We start from the raw sequence: 25,749 nt of genomic DNA on the forward strand, positions 1-25,749 counted from the left end.
GCCTTAGAGCTGTAACACAGTTTGTCCAAGACCCGAGAGCTGTGATGCACCAAGGGCCTTAATGTCCGTTGCTCCAAATCTTTGTTGTGAGGAGACAAAGAACCAAGGAACATACACTCGCGTGACAATTCCAAACCTCCAATGACTGTGCAAAATTAGTAAATCATATTTGATCTGCAAACCAGAAATAATCATTTGAGGATGGATAGTGTATTCCTGGGTAATACATGTTTTCTTATCTTAAAGTGTTAGATCTACTTTTGTTTAACTTACCGGTGGCTAGAATTGTTGCTTTCATCTTTAGAAAATCATTGAATGAAAAGTAAACCTAGATTTGGGGCTTTGAACTGATGCTAATGGGATAAGACTCCAGAAAGTTGGCAGGAAGTGACTGTATTTTGTAAAAGATAAATCACTGGACCAGAGGATAGGCCATAAGAGGCAGGATTTTACTCTGGTCCCTCAAACTCCCACCTCTTTTTGTGCCACAGTATCTAGTCTTCTTGTCTTGAGTGAAGCTGGAGCTAGAGAATATGATGGGACATTACTCCCATGATTAGGTTACGAGTCAGTTGACTGAGTTACTAAAAAAAGGAGATTATCTTTGCTGGGCCTGACCTAACCAGGGGAATCCTTAAAAGGCATGGTGCTAGGCATCTCCTGAAGTCAGAGAGTCATAGTAGAAAACATTCTCTTGCTGACTTTGAAGAGACAAGTTGCTATGAGTCCCGCAACCACAATGAATTGAACTGTATCAATAATCTGAATGAACTTGGAAAGGACCCCGAGGTCCAGATAAGAACACAGCCTGACCAACACTGAGACACAAGATTGCAGCCTTGTGACGTCTGAGCTGAGAAGTTGGTGGGGATAGCACCAGGATTTCTGACCTATGGAGCAGTGAGATGATCAGTGAGAGCTGTTTTAAGCTCCTGTTTGTGTTAATTTGCTATGCAATAGTAGAAAACGAAATCCACAGCCTTCTGGTGGAAGAATCATGGGAAATGGCAGGGGCTTTGTTTGCTTCCTTTTAAAACAGTAAACATAGTCTTAGTTTTTTGCATCCTTGTCTGTATTCTGTTCCTCTTTCCCCTATTCTCTCCCTTCCTTTCTCTCCCTTTCTTCTACCGCCTCTTCCTCCCTCTATAAATCTTCCTTTGAAGTTTCTCTCCCTAGTAAGACTTGATCTCTCCTTCTGTCATAATGTGTTCCTGTATTATAGCCATGTGCATTTATAATCAGTGGAGTTGAAAGGGTCATAAAGATGTCATAAAGGACTCCACCATTAGTTGGCCCCGGTGGACTTGAGCAATTTACATAACTCATTTGCAAATGAGAAAATGTCTGAAGGTGCGTACTTGCACAAACGTTCAACAATTCTATGAACTGGCCACTTCGGTGTGCAAAATTGGAGATAATGGTGTCACTGTTTCTGGGGTGCTTTGAAGGGTGACAGGAATGGCTAGAGTCAATAATTTATCTTGAACAGCTGCCTCCCCTGGAAAGGCTCGTGATGTTCCTAAATCACCAGAGCCTCATTTGAGAGCCTCACGTATGCTTTAAGAATTGGGCTTTCATCCCAGGCAGGCTCTGATTTATCTTTCCTGTAATATCGCTTCAATTTCCTTACCAACAATATAGAAGAGATCTAAAGGAACAGATGCCAAAAAAAAAAAAAAAAAAAAGGCAAGAATTTTCAGTCTTAGAGTGATCCTCCCTTCTAATGATCTACTTTCAGGAGGTTAGAATTAGCCTCTATAAATTCGACTGATATGTAATCAGCATTTCTCTTCTAAGTGAGTGAGTGGGTACTAGTCATTCAGTCATGTCTGACTCTTTGTGACCCCATGGACTATAACCTGCCAGGCTCCTCTGTCCACAGAATTCTCCAGCAAAAATACTGGAGTGGGTTGCCATTTACTTCCTCCTACTCTTCTAAGTACTGGGGATTAAAAGATGAATAAATCAGACCTTGAAGTAGCTCACATTCTTGTTGGTCAGGGTTTATGTATGACCATATGGCCATGAACAACTGTAAGCAAATAATATCACAAAATCATAATAGGAATATAATCAACATCAATATATAATATATATATATATAATATAGGACATCAGTATATCATAATCAACATCAATATATAATATAGGAGTTCAGAAGAGACAGATTTTAAGGTTGAGAATTATGGTGTTCTTAAATCCCTCCCCCTGGTGGCTCAGTGGTAAAGAACCTGCCTGCCAATGCAGGAAACACAGATTTGATGCCTTGTTCTGGATGATCCCCTGAAGAAGGAAATGGCAACTCACTCCAGTATTTTTGCCTGGCAAATCCCATGGACAGAGGGGCCTGCTGGGTTACAGCCCATGGGGTTGCAAAAGAGTTGGACATGACCTAGCGACTGAACAACAACAATGAATAATATTTTTATGTGGATATAAGATATTTTCTAAGATAGAAAAACAATTTAGAGAGAAGAGTGGTGCTGTTTTACAATTTTGCAAATCCCTTTAATGTCTGGTTTAATGGAAGACCACAGGATTCTGCTTTGGCATTCTGTCTGTTGTTCTGCATTTAGTGTTTTGGTTGAAGTAAGAGAAGAAGGTTCAACCTCATGCAGATGTGCACTAGTTGGAAAAGGGAGGAATATCCGAATAGCCTTCTCACATAATTATGAATACATACTATAGTCGGAGAAGGCAATGGCACCCCACTCCAGTACTCTTGCCTGGCAAATCCCATGGACGGAGGACCCTGGTGGGCCGCAGTCCATGGGGTCGCTAAGAGTCGGACACGACTGAGTGACTTCAATTTCCCTTTTCACTTTCATGCATTGGAGAAGGAAATGGCAACCCACTCCAGTATTCTTGCCTGGAGAATCCCAGGGATGGGGGAGCCTGGTGGGCTGCCGTCTATGGGGTCGCACAGAGTCAGACACGACTGAAGTGACTTAGCAGCAGCATACTATAGTCTCTTTAAAACATACTGTACACTCATGGGAGAAAGAAAGTGAAAAAGGTACAGCACATCTTAGTATCATGATGAATGTGGTTTTGACCTTGCAGCCTCCCTGAAAGGGTCTCAAGAATTCTCTGGGATCCCTGGACCCGCCTTGAGAAGTGCTGTGCTCAAGAAAGGAGTAAGCAACCAGCCAGAGAATCACTGTTCTTGTCTCCATGGAGAGGCTCCGGGTGATACTGGTGGTCTCTGAAGATACAAGGATGAAGTCCAGAAAATACCGTTTAGGTAGCAACTTTTCTGTTCCCCTTATCTCTTCTCTGTCTTCCATCTTGAACAGTGGAAGCATCGGAAATACAGGTAATCGATGTGGAGGAGGAAGGATAGCAAAAGGAGAAAGAGAATTATCCAACCAGATCTCCTCTCCCCCATGGCAGCCTTCCTGCTTGCAGCAGTCCTGAGGTGGGGAAAGACAGCCTGGGTTTAAGACTGATCCTTTTAATCCAGCATTTTTCAGAGGATCTTTTGCTGCCACAATGATTAGATAAGAAAATGTGACTGCCTGAATTTTCATTTGGGGTGAAGAAAAGGACCTCCATAGAATAAATGCAGTGAAAAGTGAAAGAGTTAATCTCTCAGTCGTGTTCGACTCTTTGTGACCCCATGGACTGTAGCCCACAGGCTCCTCTGTTTATGGGATTCTCTAGGCAAGAATATTGGAAGTGGGTTCCATACCTTCCTCCAGGGGATCTTTTTGACCCACATCTTCTTCATTGGCAGGTGGATTCTTTACCACTGTAACTGGGAAACCCTGAATAAATGTAAGTGGGTAGAAAAGAAAATAAATTTGCCTGATCAGCGTTTGGTTAAATACTTTTTAAACAAACAAATCATTGCACAAGGAATGCGTAATGTCTATGAAAGAAAATCACAGGTATTTTCAGTTCAGTTCAGTTCAGTCGCTCAGTCGTGTCTGACTCTTTGCGACCCCATGGACTGCAGCACGCAGTGCTTCCCTGTCCATCACCAACTCCCTGAGTTTACTCAAACTCATGTCCATAGAGTCAGTGATGCCATTCAACCATCTCATCCTCTGTCGTCCCCTTCTCTTCCCGCCTTCAATCTTTCCCAGTAGGATCTTTTCTAATAGGTCAGTTCTTCGAATCGGGTGGCCAAAGTACTGGAGTTTCAGCTTCAACATCAGTCCTTACAATGAATATTCAGGACCGATTTCCTATAGGATGGACTGGTTGGATCTCCTTGCAGTCCAAGGGACTTTAGAGGTACATTTTATTTACAGGTATTTTAGAGGTAAATAAAATGTCCCAGTTTGGTCTCGGGAAGAGGATCTTGATGGGAGACCAAATTGAAAATATGGAATTGGAGTCAGATTGGACAGGGGTTTGGCTGCCACTTGGAGCCACTTGTGCTCAACTTGCTGGGCAGGTAGGAGAGACTGGAGCCCTAGAGCTCTTTGAGAGGAATCTGATTTTTTTTTTTTTTTAACCTTGCCTCCAGGCATGCGGAATCTGAGTTCCCCATCAGGATCAAACCAGTGCCTACCCCCCTCACCCCCTGCAGTGGAAGCAGCATGGAGTCTTAACTACTGGACCACCAAGGAAGCCCCCAAAAAGGAGTCTGCTTTAGACAGAGTAGCTTTTCTCCTTTTCATGGAGAGTAGAGCCATGCAAAACCGAGTGGGTCAAACAGTCATGTTTAAAAGCTTTTATCCTTTTCTCCAGGAGTATTTCTGAGACTTTCGAGCATATATAAAATTTGTCTTTCTTCCCTCCTTTCAGATAGCGGGGCTTACCTCTCCAATTCTGCTTATGGCAAGCCTTGCAGGATGTGAAAACTGCTGTCAGAAGGAAAATCGACTTTGTGTTGAGTTACACCCTAGGGAAGGCGGCCTCTAATCACCTTGGCAGATTGCTTCCTTGCCTTTTTTGTTTTCTCTGAATCCAACCTCTCCTCTCCCAGTCCCTGTGCCTGCTCACCCCTCCTTAGCCCACCCTTTGTGTCCCTGTCTTCAGAGTTGCTTCAGGGATCATCAGATCAGAGAAAACAAACAGGCCCAGAGCCAAGCAAGTTAGAGGCTTGTGAGGGAGTCAGGAGACAGTGTATACATGCCACCCTTAAGGAAGAGAGACTCCTTGGTTATGACCATAAAACTGGTCATCACACTGCTGGAATCAACTCATCTTGGCGCATTTGCAGAGAGGGGCTCATGTGGAAAGTGCTGCACCTGCTCAGCTCCGACAGACGAAGCTTCCTTCTTAAACTGGTTTGGTTGTGAAAGATGGGTGGGCAGAAAGGTTTACTAATGGCTGCTACCTTATAACAAGCATCTAAATCATCTCATTTAGTCCTAAGAAAACACTAGGAGCTAAATGTTCTTATCCTCATAATGCAGATAAGAAAGGTAAGGTGCTGAGAGGTTAAATGACCTGCCCAACCCACACCACTAGTAAACGACAGAGTGGCAGATTCAATAGAGATAATTTTGGTGCCAGTGGAGGTTCACATACTGCCCCAGGGCACAGTATTTCCCAGTGCTGGTTGTCAGTCATTTCACAGTTCTTAAAGTTTATTCCTCTGTGGTTGGTGGGGATGTTGCTCTTCATAGTTGTTTTAAAATTTGGTAGGCAGAACAGAAAGAAAAGCTGAAGATGACTATTTTTATAAATTGCTTCTGAATAAGAGAATCTGTGTGTAGGAAAATGATTTCTTTTTCTTTACTTTGATTTCTCCTTCCCTCTGTTCCTTTTTCTTTCTTTCCGGATTTCTCTAAAAAATTCTTTTGTTTTAAAAGTTTGAAAAAAAATACAGGAAAGTAGGAATAATAATATAATAAATACTCATGTATCCAAAAATTATTCTTTCTGGATTCAAAACAAGTCATCTCTAAAAATACTTCCTGGTGCCCTTTCGTTCATGCTCCCCAAAGGGAGACATCATCTCCTGACTAGAGCTCTGAATTAAGATCTGATTTTAGCTCCTTCATAGCAGACACACTTAGTTTCTAATAAAATGGCTCTTCCTAAAGTTTTGAGTTCTGTTTTTTCCATCTACTTAGGGCTCCTTCGTTCTGAAACAAGAAAGCTCCTTGGTAGCCATCCTCATAGGAATGTTTCTAGAGTTAATGAGCTGAGAGAGATGTCATTTTGAGCTTCTTTAGAAAAAAAAATATTAATGTGCAGCCTCTTTCTCCTGCTTCAATATATTTTTAGAATAAGGGGTTGTCTTATCATTCTCTTACACATACATATATTTAACAGACACCACTCCAGGATTTATTCAAGGATAGAAACTGGGGCATAGTTTCTAATTGAATATTGATAATAAGAAAAGATTCAGGGCCATTCTGAAACATGAACATATGAAGAATAATTAACTGATAAGAAAAATGATAAAGCTACACTAGTTCTTCACTTATCAATGAGCAAGCAAATACAAAGCACGATAAAGTTATTTCTTATATTAACATGAGTTTGCTCATTTATCTTTGGCTTTGTAGATAGATTTTAATTATTTCAGGTGATGCTACAAAATAATTAAAGTGAAGGTGTTCTAGCTCTGCCTTTATTAGCTGCATGACCCTGAGCCAGCAATTTCCCTTTTGTAAGCCTCCTTCTCCTCAAGTGCAGCACAGAGATTATGAGGGTAATCACTTCACTGGACTGTGTGAGAATCAAGTGAAATCACTCACGCAGAGCCTGGTTCCTAACACGTGCCCAGTGAATGGCCCCCACAGCTTTTGGGCTGGTTACAACAGTTTCAGTAGCTGTTTGGAATGAGAGTTATATCACTCCCAGAAATTCACTGAATGACTTGTCCTTTCTATCCCTGTAACTCTGCAGTCTACAGGGTGAGAGGTCCCCTTTGAGCATACCTTTGTTGAGGGTCACAGTGAGATTCCTACTGAATTATAAAGTATGGCCACCACCTGAGTGGTCTAGGCAAATTGTGTCATGGGCAAGAAAGAAGAGGTGTCATTGCCTTGACCCTGAGCCCAGAGAAGTTAAACCTGCTGTTGTATAATGGGGAGAAGGAGGACTATGTATGGAACCCAGATGATCCACTTGGGTGCTTCTTGCTACTCTCTTCTATAATTATGACTATAAATGGGCAGACACAATAATGCCCGCAATCTCAGCCTGAGAATTCTTTTTTTCTTTTTTCAACAATGAGATTCTTTCTTTTTTTTTTTTAAATTATTATTTTAGAGAGAGAAAGTAGGATGAAAGTCACAGAGGTTAACAATCCATGTTGTCAAGCTTCTGGGAGTAAAATTTCCCTGCTAAGAGGACTATCTCCCACAGTTTCTGTTTTATCAGTAAATATAAATATAAAGCATCTGCTCCTTTCCTGGCAAGTCCTGTACTCAGAAAGAACTAAGCCAAGTCTTGGAGAACAACCAATTCAAGTGGAGGGGCTGAAGCTTCCAAACACAGCCACTGTTTCTGCCTTGCATCTTTATCTCGGTGGGGCGTGGCGCCACCCAGGGACGCTGCGGCAGGAAGCCCAGCAGCAGCAGCAGCTGTGTGTGTGGCGACAGTGGCTCCCAGCCCTGGACTCATAGCTCTGCATGATGGGCTTCTGCTTACAACTGCTTACAACTGCCCTTACAACTGCTATGGAAGGCCAGCAGAGATGGAGCTACTGGTGATGGTAACCTCAAATAGCTGGTGAAGGAGGGAGACGATGAGTATCAATTGCAGCCTGGGACTGACTGCAGGGGAGGAGAGGTAATTCTTCCCACCAACTAACCTTCCTCTTCTAAGTTTCCCACTGGAAACTGGGAGGAGATGCTCCCTGATTGTATATGGAGAAGTGGATCCAAATGGCACCAAGGGTGGACTCTGATAGACACAGAGACGTGCTGCTCACGCTTCCCTTTATGGTACGACTTGCTGTGGGGGGTGACCAGAAGGTGGCCTCCAGGTGTCTGCTCATCCTAGGGGCTGCCTCAGCATCTGGTTCCAGGGCTCCTGACTGGATGGGCACCACAGTTCAATTTTCTTCTTTGTTCCATTTGCAGGTGTTGATTCCCTGTGAACATCTTGCACCCAAACTCTTTCTGAGCATTTGCTTCTAGATAACTAGACCTGTGACAACTCCTGTTTTCATTTGGAGCCATGATAATGCTCCAAATGCTGCTGCTGCTGCTAAGTTGCTTCAGTTGTGTCCAACTCTGTGTGACCCCATAGATGGCAGCCCACCAGGCTCCCCCGTCTCTGGGATTCTCCAGGCAAGAACACTGGAGTGGGTTGCCATTTCCTTCTCCAATGCATGAAAGTGAAAAGTGAAAGTGAAGTCACTCAGTCGTGTCCAACTCTTCGCAACCCCATGGGCTGCAGCCTACCAAGCTCCTCCATCCATGGGATTTTCCAGGCAACAGTACTGGAGTGGGGTGCCATTGCCTTCTCTGAATGCTGCAAATACATATTAATAATTCCATATACCACCCACCCTCCATTCTTGTTCTCCCTTTCTAATTTCATTCTATATGATTATATTTCTTACTCATAATCAAGGCTAGTTTTTTTCCCTCTTGTATCTCTTAGTGTTATTTGTAAGAATCCTATACAGGGACTCATATGTGTATTATAAGTTAAGAAATAGAAATCAATTCTGGCCAAGTAAAGGAAAAGGAGGGAAAAAGAAAAGGAAAATTTAGAAGACTTGTGCAGCCCACAGAATCCAAGAAAAAGATGAGCAAGCTGGATCCAGGGAAGAGGTGACCCTATGAGAGCTTCAGCGTGTTCAGGAGTAAGAGTTCACAGACCTCTTTTTCCCCCAAAGCACAATTTCCAGCGTGATGATTCTTCATTTTAAGTTTCAGAGTCACAAGAAAGGGAATATGAGTAATCAGCTGTGTCTGCTTCAGACTAGGGGAGACAGAAGAAGATATTGGAGGTCAATAGATACGCAGCTGCCCCCACAGAAGAGGAAATCTGGGCTGGCCATCCCAAGAGGCATTTATTGCTTTTAGTATTAAGAAAAAGGCCCATATAGTCAAAGCTATGGTTTTCTCCAGTAGTCATGTAAATGTGTGAGAGTTGGACGATAAAGAAGGCTGAGCACCAAAGAATTGATGCTTTCAAACTGTTGTGTTGGAGAAGACTCTTGAGGGTCCTTTGGACAATAAGGAGATCAAACTAGTCAATCCTAAAGGAAATCAACCCTGAATATTCATTGGAAGGACTAATGCTGAAGCTCCTACATTTTAGCCACCTGATGGGAAGAGCCCACTCAATGGAAAAGATCCTGATGCTGGGAAAGATTGAAGGCAGAAGAAGAAAAGAGAGACAAAGGATGAGATGGTTGGATAGCATCATCGACTCAATGGATACGAGTTTGAGCAAGTTCTGGGAGATACTGAGGAACAGGGAGGGCTAGCGTGCTGCAGTCGATGCAGTTGTAAAGACTCGGCACGACTCAAGAGACTGAACAACAACAGCAAGTCAACAGGTAGAGAAGGTGCATTTCGGTGACTCACTTGGTTGTCAGTGCTTTGTTAGCAGAGTTGGAAAAAAATCTAGGAAGCCTAGCTTGTGTTTTTTGATGTTTCTCCTCTATTGAGGCTCTGCTCATCTTTCTCTTCTCTTTTTGGTTTTGATGACCTGGGCCACAAGTCCTCTGGCTCTTTGGAAGCCTAGACTTCCTCAGTGACTTGGTGGCCATTCATTGTGGAGAACTGGCTTTTCTTCCCCTTTCCCTGGGAGATCTGGCTCTGCTGAGCCAGTGAGTGAAAGAGAGCTACAGCCGCGGGCATCCCTGCCTTAGTTCTCACTGCAGAAGTGATTCAAAGAATCTGCGATCTTCTGTATCAAGTAACTTAGATGGAGGGAAGCACTGTTTTCTGAAGAGATCTCTGTTGCCTCAAGAATACTTGCATTTAAAAAATTAATTTTATTTATTTATTTATCTTTGGCTGTGTTGGGTCTTTGTTGCTACATGGGCTACTCTCTAGCTGTGGTACTCAGGCTCCTCATTGCGGTGGTTTCTCATGGAGCACAGGCTCTGGGTGCACAGGTTTCAGTAGTTGTGGCACATGGGCTTAGTTGAATCTTCCTGATCCAGGGATTGAACCGGTATCTCCTGCATTGGCAGGCCAATTCTTTATCACTGAGCCACCAGGGAAGCTCTGAATAATTGCATTTCTGAAATTTATGAACTGTGTGATGTTATAAAACCAAAGCAGATAAACACAACATATTTTCCTCTTGTCTTTCTTCAGTTCCCCCGCCAGCCAAGGGCAGGTCCAGTCCTACTAACACTCCTGTTTTTCCCCCTAGTTCCTTTGTCCTACCGAGTTTTGTGTGGTTTTATATATTCTTTTCCACTGGTCAGGTACTCCTATCCACTCTCAGCTGGTGTTCTGCATGCACTTCTGTGTCTGAAGGTATATAACTGATGTATCCGTGGAGAGAGATGTACTCCGTGTCCACCTACTCCTCCACCATCTTGTTCTCTTCCTCTCTCTTGCCTTAGTAGCTAGAAATGTTCAGTTCAGTTCAGTCGCTCAGTCATGTCCGACTCTTTGTGACCCCATGAATCTCAGCACGCCAGGCCTCCCTGTCCATCACCAACTCCTGAAGTTCACTCAAACTCATGTTCATCGGTGATGCCATCCAGCCATCTCATCCTCTGTCGTCCCCCTCTCCTCCTGCCCCCAATCCCTCCCAGCATCAGAGTCTTTTCCAATGAGTCAACTCTTCTCATGAGGTGGCCAAAGTACTGGAGTTTCAGCTTTGGCATCATTCCTTCTAAAGAAATCCCAGGGCTGATCTCCTTTAGAATGGACTGGTTGAATCTCCTTGCAGTCCAAGGGACTCGCAAGGGTCTTCTCCAACACCACAGTTCTAAAGCATCTTAGATCCATAATAATTTCCCAAGTGTAGAAATTTATTCAGCTGTTCATTGACTAACACCAACTCTTTCTCTTTCATGGATTCCTTTTTGCTCTAATTGTCCTATTGTGCCTTTGTGCTACATGTCAGATGTGTGAGCTGGCCCAGGTCCTTTTGGAAGTGCATTTATAAAGATAAGTCATCTTTCCTCTTCCTTCCTCCAAAATAGAAAATAGCCATAATGGATCATTTCAGAGATAAGGAAACTGAAATGTTTTGATGAAAGAGAAGTGACCAAATTGAAGATAACTGCTAGGCCTTCCAGAGAACAAGATCAGTGTTTACAGATAACACACTGGCTCTTGGCACCAAGTTTCAAAACACACAGCCTTTGCCAGAGTTGCCTGTGGAACAGAGGCACCACCATTTTTTCTTGACATAAAGGGGTGCCCATGTCTCCTCTCTGTTTTTTAAATCAGTTGAGCAAAAGATTTGTCAGTACATACTCTGCATTCACTTCATTGAATTTGACAGTTAAATCCCTGAAAAGGGGATATTTTGGATTAACTATCTCCTCTGGCAGAAATTGGAGTTGTAGCCATACGTAACATGAAGTAATATAATTTTGGACTAAACCAGCTGAAAAGCAAGACTTTGCTGATATATTTCTTCCTTTCCATCTTCAGGGAGTTCAAAGTCATTTAAACATTTCTAACTCATTTTCAAGACACTACCTTAAACTTTGGTCAATTTCTCTTCCCTTCTTTGATTTTAATTTGTTTCTCCCATGCCACATTCCTTTCTGGATTTGGACCTCATTATGGCTTTCTACAGGATTCCCTGGTAGCTCAGCTGGGAATGAATCTGCCTGCAATGCAGGAGACCCCAGTTTGATTCCTGGGCCAGGAAGATCCATTGGAGAAAGGATAGGTTATTCACTCCAGTATTCTTGGGCTTCCCTGGTAGTTCAGCTGGTAAAGAATCTACCTGCAATTCAGGAGACCTGGGTTCAATCCCTGGGTTGGGAAGTACAAAAGTTTCCTGTGGCTTTGTGTTCTGGTATCTTAGAAAATTTCTTAAATGCCACACTCAACCTCTTTTCTAAGCTTAATTTGTGTTACGGTTTCTTTTTACTATCCCTTTGTCTAGTTTCATGGTTTCTGTTTTCCTTTCCAGTCGTTTTGAATTAATGCTTCTTATTCTTATTCTTGAATCTTGCTATAACTTTGCTTCTAGATACCAACTCTGATTCTCTCTTGGGTGCATTCTCCACAGCCCTCTGCCTAGTGGAGTCCTAAGTCCAGCCCCACGCCAAAACCGCTGCCAAGGTCAGTACTCACAGTTCCCACTGATACCAGAACTGTTTAGAAATTTTAACCTGTATTTTACTCTCAATTCACTATAAAATAGAAACAGATAAGCTAACTCTCACTAAGCAACATGATTGGAAAAGACACAGCATATAATCTATATCAGGGAGATCACCTTTTAACAGAAGCTAAGGAAGGACTGATGCTGAAGTTGAAGCTCCAAAACTTTGACTACCTGATGCGAAGAGCTGACTCATTGGGAAAGACCCTGATGCTGGGAAGGCTCGAAGGCAGGAGGAGAAGGAAATGACAGAGGATGAGATGGTTGGATGGCATCACTGACTCAATGGACAAGAGTTTGAGCAAACTTCAGGAGATGGTGAAGGACAGGAAAGCGTGACGTGCTGCAGTCCATGGGGTCGCAAAGAGCTGGACACAACATAGCAACTGAACAACAGCAAGAAGTACCTTAAATCAATGCAATAAATACTTGACACTTGAATTTTGGATAATATGAGAAATTAACAGAAGGAATATTTAGTGCAAGATGGTTATGTTCTTCCAGAAGTGGTCACAACGGGAATATCTCTCCTTTTTAACATAGACTTGGACATAATTTTGAAATTACTTTCTTTTCTATAGGCATGCTAGAGAATTTTCAGTCACCAGTTCACATTTCTAACAACCAGGACATACTGAAGAATTCAGTCATTCAAAAAGATACATTTTAACCATGCAAATTAGAGTACTATAGATGTTGACTCATTGAATTGGATTAAAAGCTAAATTTTTGTGATGGGGAAACTGCTTGAGTGGGTATATGTGTGTGTGAAGGTACATATGTATGTAGCAAGGTGAGGAGAATGATAGGAGCTGGATGTGGTGAAAATAGTAACCGATGTAGCCTTACCCCAGAGTATATGCATATTGACGCACCTCTTGTTATACTCCATCAGGCTCTTGAGTGGTCAAGGCTGTACCTTGTCATCTATGATCTCTCCAGCCCCTGGGACAGGCCCTGGCACAAACTCAGAATTTAGTACATGTGTATGGATTGAATGAAGTGGTGAGAATTATAGAAATGTCATAAACTCATATGGAAGCGGGTAGCCGTTCCCTTCTTCAAGGGATCTTCCCAACCCAGGGATTGAATTTAGGTCTCCCGCATTGCAGGTGGATTCTTTACCAACTAAGCCACCAGAGAAGCCCAAGAATACTGGAGTGGGTAGCCTATCCCTTGTCTAGTGCATCTTCCCGACCCAGGAATTGAATCAGGATCTCCTTCCTTGCAGGTGGATTCTTTACCAGCTGAGCTACCAGGGAAGCATAGGGAAGCTAAAAGATCTTTCTTGCAAATAGGAGAGTACAGCCAATAACTATGCACCCATCATAGCTTGTTGATGGTATATCAAGTATCAAACCTAGATATTCTGACTCTGAGCTCAGTACTCTTTGTGCTTCCTCACACTGCTCTGGGTGTGAAAAGTTTTTAAAAAGTAGTTTGTAAAATCGTTCATCAGATAACATGTAATATAATGAGGTTTTATTTTTACTTAATCCTTTGAGCTTAAAATTTGAAGAGTTTTAAGTCATTGAAAACAAATGCAATATTTAAAATTACCCATTTTCTTCTAACAAAGATATTTCCTTAGGGAAGAACACAAAAAATAGCAGTGTTGTCTACCTGAAATTGTTTCCTGGTAACGTCACATATTGCTTCTTCAGCCCTGAAAGGTGGATTAATGGATCTGGAATGACTTGACATTAACAATTTTCTGTGACCCACTTTTATATAAAAGATCATGTTTGAAAATGAAGAAAGAAGCAGACATATAATGGAAGAAATATCTATTAATGGAAAAAGGAGATTTGAACTTCTTCATTTTAAAATACCTTAAGAAAATTGCAAAACAAAATGAAACAATGTGAAGTATTCTGAAGAAGAAGCTGAATATAAATGAAAGTTAACCTGAGAGATATTTTATGCATTTTCTGTCCTTGCTCCAGTTTGGCGGAGTGACTTGAAATCATGATCCAGTAACATTTTTGTTGAACTAAGTGATATCTTCATGCAGATGTGAAAGGTGGATATAAAAGTGATTATTTGTGGGGAGGGGGTGGGGCGACTCCCTTGGTGGTTCAGTTGGTAAAGAATCCACCTGCAATGCAGAAGACCCAGGTTTGATCTATGGGACAGGAAGATCCCCTGGAGTAGGAAATAGCAACCCACTCCATTATTCTTGGCTGGAAAATCCCATGGACAGAGGACACTTGTGGGCTACAGTCCATGGGGTCACAAGAGTTGGATATGACTTAGAGGCTAACCCACCACCACCAATTGTGTGTGTCTGTGTGTGTTCATGTGTGTGACTGAGGATTGGAGTTAAATTTTATTACCAGGAATCTTCTTTTTAAAAATGTTAATACCCTTTGGAGGAGTATTATGTTGAATTCTGGCCACCAAATCACTGTGTGACACTGTGAGTATAACTACCCCATAAAATGTCATTAAATGTGAGGATTTAAACCAAAAGGATCCAAAATACTAACTAGAAAACAAACATTTGGGCTTCCTATCATTTACTCATTATAGTCTGTATAGTCTAGATATTCTTTTGGAGCATTTATCATTTCAGTTAACTAATAACAAATCACCACATTCTGATCCAAGAATATAGAAGATGGAAATGATGGTGAAAATTATTTTTCTAAGGAATGTAATGGTTATGGCATTGAATCATTACTATCCACCCAGTGAATAGTAATGCTATTTTTATCTTCTGATTTATGAATTTTCTAAATTCGTGGGTTGGAATGAAAAATAATAACTTCGTGTTTATGCTCCAAAATAATTTTTAATGATCTTTGCTTTTCAGTAACTTAAAAATGGATCTTCCATTTGTCTATTGATTTTCCCAGACAGATGGAGTGTACATGATTTCAGATTCTCACCACTCAGATCAGCACTCAGTGAAATCTGCCAATTAGGCTCCGTTAAAATCCAATTACATTTCTGTCAAAATTATTGAATGTTTTATACATGAAGGATGAAATGATCTAACTTTTACTTTTTAGAAAAATTGTCTCTCTGATCACTAGGATTTTTGAAGTTGCTGACTCTAGTGGTTAGTTGACAAGATGCCACTGGTTGATGTAAGAGAGGAATAAAAGTTTTAATGTGTTATGTGTTTAAGATAAGACACTAGTTTGGAAAAGACTAAAATCATTCCTGGAAATTTATCTTAATCAGAAATCTATTTTCCCATTTGATTGAACACTGAAGAAGTTCATGGGTTCACAAAAAGGAAGAGGGGGACAAAAAGGAACATCAAGGCAATCATAAACCCCTTCCTTTTTATATCAGGAAACTTAAAGGTTGATGTTAAATAACTTGTGCGAATCCTAAACCTAATAAGTAGCTGGGACAAGAAATTAAGTCTCCTGCCTTCAGAATAATTGTCTTCCCATAGTTTTGTATTCTTCACTTAAAATAATTAGACTGATCTGTCTCTATATGAACTTCAGTAAACTCCACTCTCCCATTTATACATTGTTTGACATATCTAAGCCTATGTTTATGGACAGGGTGCAAAGGGGAAAAAACTCAAAAGGTCAAATTTGTCTGACTTGACATTTCCTTATCAACAGTATTTTAGGCAAGGTTGTTGCATAAATAGATCCAGAAGAGACAAGAACTAAAAGGTGGCAAGGGTGTAATGCTGGGAAAGGAGTGGGGAGAATGAATTAATAAACTTTAGAGTTATATGTTTAAAACTGAATAAAGTCTTGGACAGTTCAGTTCAGTTCAGTTGCTCAGTCATGTCCGACTCTTTGCAACTCCATGAACTGCAGCACCCCAGGCCTCCCTGTCCATCACCAACTCCCAGAGTTCACCCGAACCCATGTCCATTTAGTTGGTGATGCCATCCAACCATCTCATCTTCTGTTGTCCCCTTCTTTTCCCACCCTCAGTCTTTCCCAGCATCAGGGTCTTTTCAAATGAGTCAGCTCTTTGCATCAGGTGGCCAAAGTACTGGCGTTTCAGCTTCAACATCAGTCCTTCCAATGAACACTCAGGACTGATCAACAGCATTCAGATTTTCAGCACTGAACAGCACCCTTACTCAAAAATATGTCTTCAGAAAAGGAGTCACCCTGCTGAAGCCTGAATTGGAACTTTCTCTTTTTGGAATGCCAAAAAGAAAGATTATTTTCAGGGCAGGGTTTTTATAAGTCTTAGTATTTAAGCAAGAAAACACAGTTTAGTGATGTTTTTAACAACATAGCTTGGAAAAAAAGGAATTCTTTGTTTAATCCTGAGTTAATCAGAACACTAAATTAGCTAAAAGACCCTGAGCATCTGGATTAATTAAATTTTTAGTAGAAGAGAGACGCACATAAACTGAAAGGGCCATTTGGATACCCAGTGGGATTTAAAGTAGGATGTGTTGTGTCCTGAATTGGTAACTAGAAAACAATCTGTCAGGTGCTGAATGTCAGAAAAGCCTTTATTACTGGAAAAGATACTAATGGGGCTAAAAGAAGGTACATTGGTACATCATGATCATCAGCAAATCCATTGAGGATCTAAGAACAGAACATCATACCTGCCACTAATTAATATGAAGAATACTGAGTTAGTTATTATCTGCATGGAATGAAATAGTCAACTTGACTTTTATTTTCAATCTTTTTGTTTGAATTAATTGATGTGCTGATGCTAGGTAGATATAACAGAGCTCTATGCCCCCAAAATGTCTGGCACTCCATATCCTAAAGCTGTGACCAAGTCTAGGCTTTGTTCTCTTGATGCTGAGTCATTTTCTTTTTTTAATTAGTTTGTATTGGCATGTATGCTGTGTTACTTTCAGATGTACAGGAAAGTGAGTCAGTTATACATATTTTTAGATTCTTTTCTCATACAAGCCATTACAGAGTTTTGATTAAAGTTCCCTATGCTATAGAGTAGGTCCTTATTAGTTCTTTTATATGTAGTACTGTGTGTATGTCAATCCCAATCTCCCAATTCATCCTTTGTTGCCCTGTTTCCCCCAGTAACCATAAGTTTGTTTTCTACACCTGTGATTCTGTTTCTGTTTCATAAATAGGTTCATTCAGACCATTTTTTTTAGCTTCCACATATAAGCATACCATACAATATATTTGTCTTTGTTTGACTTGACGATGAATTTCTGCACACTAAATTTACTTTGGGAAGAACTAAACTTTTCCCTTAAACTATATGTAAAAAGTCATGACTGCCTCATTACTGAATTATCAAAAATCTTTGGGTCAACACCATTTTTATTTTAAGGTTTTCATTAAAAATAACAAAATTTGAGTTTTACAGGTTTTCTTTCATTTCAATTAAACAGTTGTTTTACGAAAGAATGGAACCTATAATGCTTGTTATTAAACTTGGACATGGAGGTAAAGAAACTAATTCCTTTTAAGCAAAGAACTATTCATTGGGGCTCTTTCTGCTCCTAGAGAAGTTCTAAGCTAGAAAAATTAGAAGCATATGCATGTAGATTACAAATCATGATGTTTTCAAATGCCTTGGTTGCCTGAGTAAATTTTTCCTTTAATCACTCATCCTTCTTACTGATATGTAAGAGGGCCACAGATGATAAATTTCATGACAACTTTTTGATTCCCAGACATCTGCCCTGTGTATGCTTTCCATCCTGAGAATTAAAAAGATTCTATCTCACAATGCTTACAGCAGACTGGCTAAAGGATGGTCTTTAAGACCAGCTCTAAGAACTGGTACCAAGTCTATCAGGTCAAATCCTGCTTTGTGAATGTCTGGCAGCAAATACACAAATTGATCAATGTGATACACTGTATTAACAAATTGAATAATAAAAACCACATAATCATCTCGATAGATGCAGAGAAACTTTTGATGAAATTGAACACAATTCATGATAAAAACTCTCCAGAAAATGGGCTTAGAGGGAAATCACCTGAACATAATAAAGGCCATATATGACAAATGCACAGCATACATTATTCTCAATGGTGAAAAACTAAAAGCATTTCCTCTAATATCAGGAACAAGACAAGGGTGTCTGCTTTCACCACTATTAGTCAACATAGTCTTGGAAGTCCTAGCCACAGCAATCAGAGAAGAAAAAGAAATAAAAGGAATCCAGTTTGGAAAAGAAGAGTTAAAACTATCACTGTTTGCAGATGACATACTATACATAGAAAATCATAGAAATGCCACTAGAAAAGTACTAGAGCTAACTGATAAATATGGTAAAGTTGCATATTACAAAATTAATACACAGAAATCTCTTGCATTCCTATACCCTCACAATGAAAGATCAGAACAAGAAATAAGGAACAATTTCATTTACTATTGTGAAAAAAATAATAAAATACCTAGGAGTAAATCTACCTAAGAAGACAAAATATTTGTATACAGAAAACTATAAGATACCAATGAAAGAAATCAAAGATGACACAAACAGATGGAGAGACATACCATGTTTTTGGATTGAGAGAATCAATATTATGAAAAAGACTATACTATCCAAAGCAATCTACAGATTCAATGGAATTCCTATCAAATTACCAATGGCATTTTTCACAGAACTAGAATAGAACATCTTACAATTTTTATGGAAACACAAAAGACCTTGAATAGTGAAAGCAATCTTAAGACAGGAAAAAGTAGCTGGAAGAATCAGGCTCCCTGAGTTCAGACTACATTGGAAAACTACAGGAATCAAGGCAGTATGGTACTGGTAGAAAACCAGAAGTATAGATCAATGGGACAGAATAGAAAGCCCAGAGATAAACACATGCACCTATGGTCACCTAATCTATGACAAAGGAGTCATGAATATATAGTGGAAAAGAGACAGTCTCCTCAATAAGGGTGCTGGGAAAACTGGACAGCTACAGTAAAAGAATGAAATTAGAATGCTCCCTGATATAATACACAAAAATAAACTCAGAATGGATTAAGGAATGTAAGGCTAGACACTTATGCAAATCAAAACTACTATGAGGTATTATCTCACAGAGGTCAGAACAGCCATCATCAAGATATCTACAAACAAAAAATGCTGAAGAAAGTGTGGGGAAAAGGGAACCCTCTTGCACTATTGGCAGGAATGTAAATTGATACAGCCACTATGGAGAACAGTTTGAAAGTTCCTTAAAAAACTAAAAATAGAACTACCATACTGCTAAGTCACTTCAGTCGTGTCTGACTCTATGCGACCGCATAGACAGCAGCCTACCAGGCTCCCCCGTCCCTGGGATTCTCCAGGCAAGAACACTGGAGTGGGTTGCCATTTCCTTCTCCAATGTATGAAAGTGAAAAGTGAAAGTGAAGTCGCTCAGTCGTGTCCGACTCCTAGCGACCCCATGGACTGCAGCCTACCAGGCTCCTCCGTCCATGGGATTTGCCAGGCAAGAGTACTGGAGTAGGGTGCCATTGCCTTCTCCCAGGACTACCATATGACCCAACAATTCCATTACTGGGCATATACCCAGAGAAAGCAATGATTCAAAAAGACATTTGTGCCCAAATTTTCACTGCAACAATATTTACAATAGCTAGGACATGGAAGTAATCTAAATGTTTATCAACAGAGGAATGGATAAAGAAGATATGGTTCATATACACAATAGAATATTAGTCAGACATAAAAATGAATGAAATTGGATCATCTGCAGAGCCATGGATGGACCTAGAGGCTGTCATACAGAATGAAGTAAGTCAGAAAGAGAAAAACAGTTATCATATATTAATACATATATAAGAGATTTAGAAAAATGGTATATTGCAAAATAGAAATAAAGACACAGACATAGAGAACAAAGATATGGATACCAAAGGGGGAAAAAGGGATGGAATAAATTGGGAAATTGGGATTGACATATATACACTATTGGTACTATGCATAAAATAGATAGCTAATGGACAGATAACTTCTCTGTCCATGGGATTCTCCAGGCAAGAATGCTGGAGTCGGTTGCCATGCCTTTCTCCAGAGGATCTTCCTGACCCAGGGATCGAACCCACATCTCTTAAATGGCTACCTGCTTTGGCAGGTGGGTTTTTACCACTAGGGCCTCCTGAGAAGCCAACTAATGAGAACCTTCTGTATAGCTCAGGAAATGCTACTCAGTGCTGTGCGGTGACCTAAATGGGAAGCAAAACAAAAAATGGGGGATATACGTGCACATAGTACACTGATAGTTGATTACCAGGTGGCACTAGTGGCAAAGAACCCGCTGACAATGCAGGAGACATAAGAGACCTGGGTTTGATCCCTGGGATGGGAAGATCCCCCAGAGGAGGGCATGGCAACCGCTCCAGTATTCTTGCCTGGAGAATCCCAGGGACAGAGGAGCCTGGCCAGCCGCAGTTTATAGGGCGGTAAAGAGTTGGACCAGCTGAAGCAACTTAGCTCACACACATAGCTGATTCATTTTGCTGTACAGTAGAAATTAACAGAATATTGTAAAGCAACTATACTCCAATAAAAATTAATTTAAAAAGAAAAAAGAATCACAGGGGGAAAATGGTATTATTTCTATAACTTGTGTCCTTCATATATATGTCCAAGATTTACTTTTTCAATAGTTGCGAAATACAGATTGTAAAAAGAGTACAAAGTAAAGCTTAAAGACCAACAATAAAACAACAGCATGTGCGCAACAGTCATGCCAGAAAAAGACTTTTCATACCCTAGGAGCCCTGTGTGCCTTCTCCAATCACATTATACTCAGTATCTGTTAGAAGTAGTTATTTAGCTGAATTTTGTTCCCTGGTTTTTCTTCACTGTTACTAGACATTTTTATACCCTTATATAAGTACTGATTAATTCTCACTGTATTATAGAATTGCAGTCATACCTATGTTTTCTATTATGACTGCTTAAAATTATGTTTTGAAAAGTTATATTGATTTTTATAGCTGTAATTCACTCATTTTCATTTTTATATATTATTCAGATTATGGATGTAGCTATTTATTTATTTTAACCTACAATTGATGAGTATTTAAATTGACTCCCATTTTTTGCTGCATTTCTATTAAAAATACTTGTATATGTTTCTCTGATAAATAGGTACAGGAATTTTTCATGCATGTATACACAAATACATATGTATATATAATGTAAATTGCTGTATCATAGGATATGATACATACTAACTACAGGTCTGTGTGACGGAGTTTTTACTTCATGCTGTCCTTTATACCAGGGCCTTCATTCCAAAATTTTCACTACCTGGAAAGTTACTTTCAATCTAGAAGATAAAAAGAAAGGTGAAAAATTGTGCTTTGGCTCATTAAATTTTAGTATCTGGAAATAACACATCAAGTCTGCTCACATTTCACTGGTTTAAAGCAAGTTATATAGTTTCACAGCTAGTTTCATGGAAGCAAAGAAGTATAATACAACTGTTTGGTTGGAAGATAACTGGAAGTATCTTCTCTTAAATACTAGGAGCTCTAGTGTCTACCATATTCTACCATTCTAGACATCAAAATATTTGGTTCACTGTCTTTCCCCTTGCACAATACATTAATACCCTTCCCAAGGAAGTCAGCATAAAATTACCAACCAGTCATAGCAGTGAGGTAAAAATTCATGACTTCTGGGAAATGGGTAACTCTGTCTATAGGAGGGTTTTGGAGAGGTAAATGGTGTTATTGGTTGAACTGTGTTCCCCTAAAAATATATGTTGGAGCCCTAACCTCTGGTGCCTGTGAACATAACCTTACTTGGAAATAGGATCTTTACAGATAGAATCAAACTAAGAGAAGACCACAATGGATTAAGGTGGACCTGAAACCAATATGACTGGTGTCTCTTTAAGAAAAGGAGAAGAAACAGATGTGAGAGGAGAGTGTCATGTGATGACATGAAACAGAGGCAGCAACAGAAGTGCTCTCTGCTGCAAGCCAAGGAACATTCTAGATCACTGGCAAACCACCAGAAGCTATGAAGAGGCAAAAAAAGCTTCTCCCCTATAGTTTTCAGAGAGAACAGGACTCTGTTGACACTCACTTCACGGTCTATTGTCCTAAACTGTGAGACAATAAACATCTGTTGCTTTGAGTCACGCAGTTTGGGACAATTTGTTATGTCAGCCCTGGAAACTAACAGGGGCTTCCCAGGTGGTGCAGTGGTAAAGGATCTGCCTGCCAATGCAGGAGACACAAGAGTTGCAGTTTCATCCCTGGGTTGGGAAGGCCCCCTGGAGTAGGAAACGCAACCCACTCCAGTATTCTTGCCTGGAGGATCCCATGGACAGAGGAGCCTGGCAGGCTGCAGTCCATGGGGTCGCTAAGAGTAGGACACGACTGAGCAACTTCACTTTCACTTTTCACTTTCATGCACTGGAGAAGGAACTGGCAACCCACTCCAGTGTTCTTGCCTGGAGTAGAAATGATGTGCTTTTAGTTATTGCTTCAAGACTTCCCTAGTGTCATGGAAATACTTTTTGAGATAAACTTTCACTAATCTGCATTCTAGACTGACTCTGATGATCAGAGCTCCCTTATCTCCACATTGGAAATGCAAGTAAATCCTTGCTACTTTAAGCCACTGAGGTCTGGGATTTGTCATCACAGCATAATCTAGCTGATCCTGACACATCAACAAAAATTAATTTAAAAAGAATCATTCACATATTTATTGCTCATTCATATATTTATTCTTAGAAGGCAATGGCACCCCACTCCAGTACTCTTGCCTGGAAAACCCCATGGATGGAGGAGCCTGGTGGGCTGCAGTCCATGGGGTTGCACAGAGCCGGACATGACTGAGTGACTTCACTTTCACTTTTCACTTTCATGCATTGGAGAAGGAAATGGCAACCCACTCCAGTGTTCTTGCCTGGAGAATCCCAGAGATGGCGGAGCCTGGTGGGCTGCTGTCTATGGGGTTGCACAGAGTTGGACATGACTGAAGCGACTTAACAGCAGCAGCAGTATATATTTATTAAATGCCAGCTCTATATCAGCCCTACTTAGGCATCAGCAATTAAAGAAAAAAAGACAGTTCCTCACCTGAAGTAATACACAATTTAAAGAGGTAGACAAACATGTAAGCTACTTATACCATTTCACTGTGAGAAGTTCTACCTAAATCTTTCTAGTGTTTGGTCCTCCTGGGGGACTGGGTCATGCCTGCTGTGAGCTGCCTTTGGGGGCAGAATCCTGGTGTAGGTCACCTAAGACCCTGGACTGAGGTGGAAAATGAGGAGGGGTCATAAGATCTAATTCATTAGTCTGTGGAGAGACTTATCTTTGGAGAACCTGGTGGCTCAGTTGATAAAGAACATGCTTGATAATGCAGGAGATGCAAGAGATGAGGGTTTGCCCCTGGGTCAGGAGGACCTTCTGCAGAAGGAAATGGCAACCCACTACAGTATTCTTGCCTGGAAAATTCCATGGACAGAGGACCCTGGAGGTCTACAATTCCTGGGGCCGCAAAAAGTTGGACACGACTGAGCACACACACATGTAAAGAAAGAAAAGACAGGTGTGAAAATCTGGAAATCAAAAGTGTGAGTGTTGGAGAGGGCCAAGATCAGGATGAGAGAAGTGGAAGGCCAAATTTGGAATTAAGGACAAGGCCTAAACTGTGGAAGAGGCTGATGAGGTTATATGTGGGGAGGCGGACTGCAGACTGACAGAGGTGATTAAGGGACCAGGGTGGGTCCACACTGTCACAAAGTGTTACAAAAGCTTCGAGGAAGTGATGTTTGAATTGCTTTTGCAGGATGACTAGGAGTTTCCCAATAATCAAACAGACAGGATTTATTGGTAGGTACTGTGTGGATCACAATCAACTGTGGAAAATTCTGAAAGAGATGGGAATACCAGACCACCCAACCTGCCTCTTGAGAAATCTGTATGCAGGTCAGGAAGCAACAGTTAGAACTGGACATGGAACAACAGACTGGTTCCAAATAGGAAAAGGAGTACGTCAAGGCTGTATATTGTCACCCTGCTTATTTAACTTATATGCAGAGTACATCATGAAAAACGCTGGGCTGGAAGAAGCACAAGCTGGAATCAAGACTGTAGGGAGAAATATCAATAACCTCAGATATGCAGATGACACCACCCTTATGGCAGAAAGTGAAGAGGAACTAAAAGCCTTTTGATAAAAGTGAAAGAGGAGAGTGAAAAAGTTGGCTTAAAGCTCAACATTCAGAAAACGAAGATCATGGCATCTGGTCCCATCGCTTCATGGGAAATAGATGGGGAAACAGTGGAAACAGTGTCAGACTTTATTTTTGGAAGCTCCAAAATCACTGCAGATGGTGATTGCAGCCATGAAATTAAAAGATGCTTACTCCTTGGAAGGAAAGTTATGACCAACCTAGATAGCATATTCAAAAGCAGAGACATTACTTTGCCAACAAAGGTCCATCTAGTCAAGGCTATGGTTTTTCCAGTAGTCATGTATGGATGTGAGAACTCCATACATGTTCCACTCTGGTGAACTCCGGGAGTTGGTGATGGACAGGGAGGCATGGCGTGCTGCAATTCATGGGATCGCAAAGAGTCAGACACGACTGAGTGACTGAACTGAACTGAATGTGTGTGTGCGCACATGTTTAGTCGCTCAGTTGTGTTTGACTCTTTTTCGACCCCATGGACTGTAGCCCACCAGGCTCTTTTGTCCATGGGATTTTCCAAGCAAGAATACTTGAGTGGGTTGCCATGCCCTCTTCCAGGGGAATCTTCCTGAACCAGGGATTGAAATTCCATTTCCTGTGTCTCCTGCATTAGCAGGTGGGTTCTTTACCCCTAGTGTCACCTGCGAAGTCCCTTGCCAGGTGATAAGGAACATTAAAAGTCATTTTGTGCAGAAGAAAGTGATGTCTAATAGTCCCTGGGACTAAAGTAGAGTTGATGGGATTAGGATGTGGGGAGATAGGGCTTCAAACAATTACAAAAAAACTTTGTATCCGAGGGTGAAGAGCTTGGGTTTGAGTTCAGAAACATCAGGAAGCCAATGCAAGCTGGTGGGAAGATAGCAGAACAGCTGGACAGAAGGACCATGTAGCAGTTCAGGCAAGAGACAGCGAGAGGCTGGATCAAGACAGGGACAAGTGAATGCAGAGGAGAGACCAGAAAATAAATTTCTGGTCAAAGCCTGGGATTTGGTGTCTGACTGGATGCAGGGATAAAGAAGACATAGGTAAACTATGCAGACAGTGACTTCAAAAGATAGTGATGAAAACCAGGGCTGGCTGACTCGCAGGGACTTCTATTCCAATTCCAGTGCTGCAATGAACTGGCTTCTGGACTCCAGGAAAATAATTTATCCTGAGTTTCCTTATGAAAGGAGAAGATTAACTAGAAATTTTCAAGTTTCTTCCAGCTTGAGTATTCTATTATTCTAAGCTATTCCCCTTCATACTACTTAGTTCTAAAACTAGTGATACATGAAACTCCTGCAAGTTTTCTCTAAAGTAAGCTTAGAAAAATGTATGTTGCATTTCCTTTAAGAACCTAAGGGTCCAACATTTATTGAAAATATTAAGAAGCAGGTGAATAGCATTTGGGATTTGACCTTGATGAAACAGTGCATCAGAAACAGACTCAGAGGGAGAAGATGAGGGGAACTCAGAGATA

General features: G+C 40.9%; 1 long non-coding RNA gene across 1 annotated transcript; it reads left to right on the forward strand.

The window, feature by feature from the left end:
- Window positions 1-621: 621 nt before the first annotated feature.
- LOC129652976 (uncharacterized) lies at window positions 622-3,580 on the forward strand. The gene is made up of 2 exons (XR_008714880.1): window positions 622-900; window positions 3,064-3,580. It is a non-coding gene; the product is annotated as an uncharacterized LOC129652976 (long non-coding RNA).
- Window positions 3,581-25,749: the final 22,169 nt, after the last annotated feature.

The sequence above is a fragment of the Bubalus kerabau genome, chromosome 5, assembly GCF_029407905.1.
Source record: "Bubalus kerabau isolate K-KA32 ecotype Philippines breed swamp buffalo chromosome 5, PCC_UOA_SB_1v2, whole genome shotgun sequence".
In the NCBI taxonomy this organism is placed as follows: domain Eukaryota; kingdom Metazoa; phylum Chordata; class Mammalia; order Artiodactyla; family Bovidae; genus Bubalus; species Bubalus kerabau.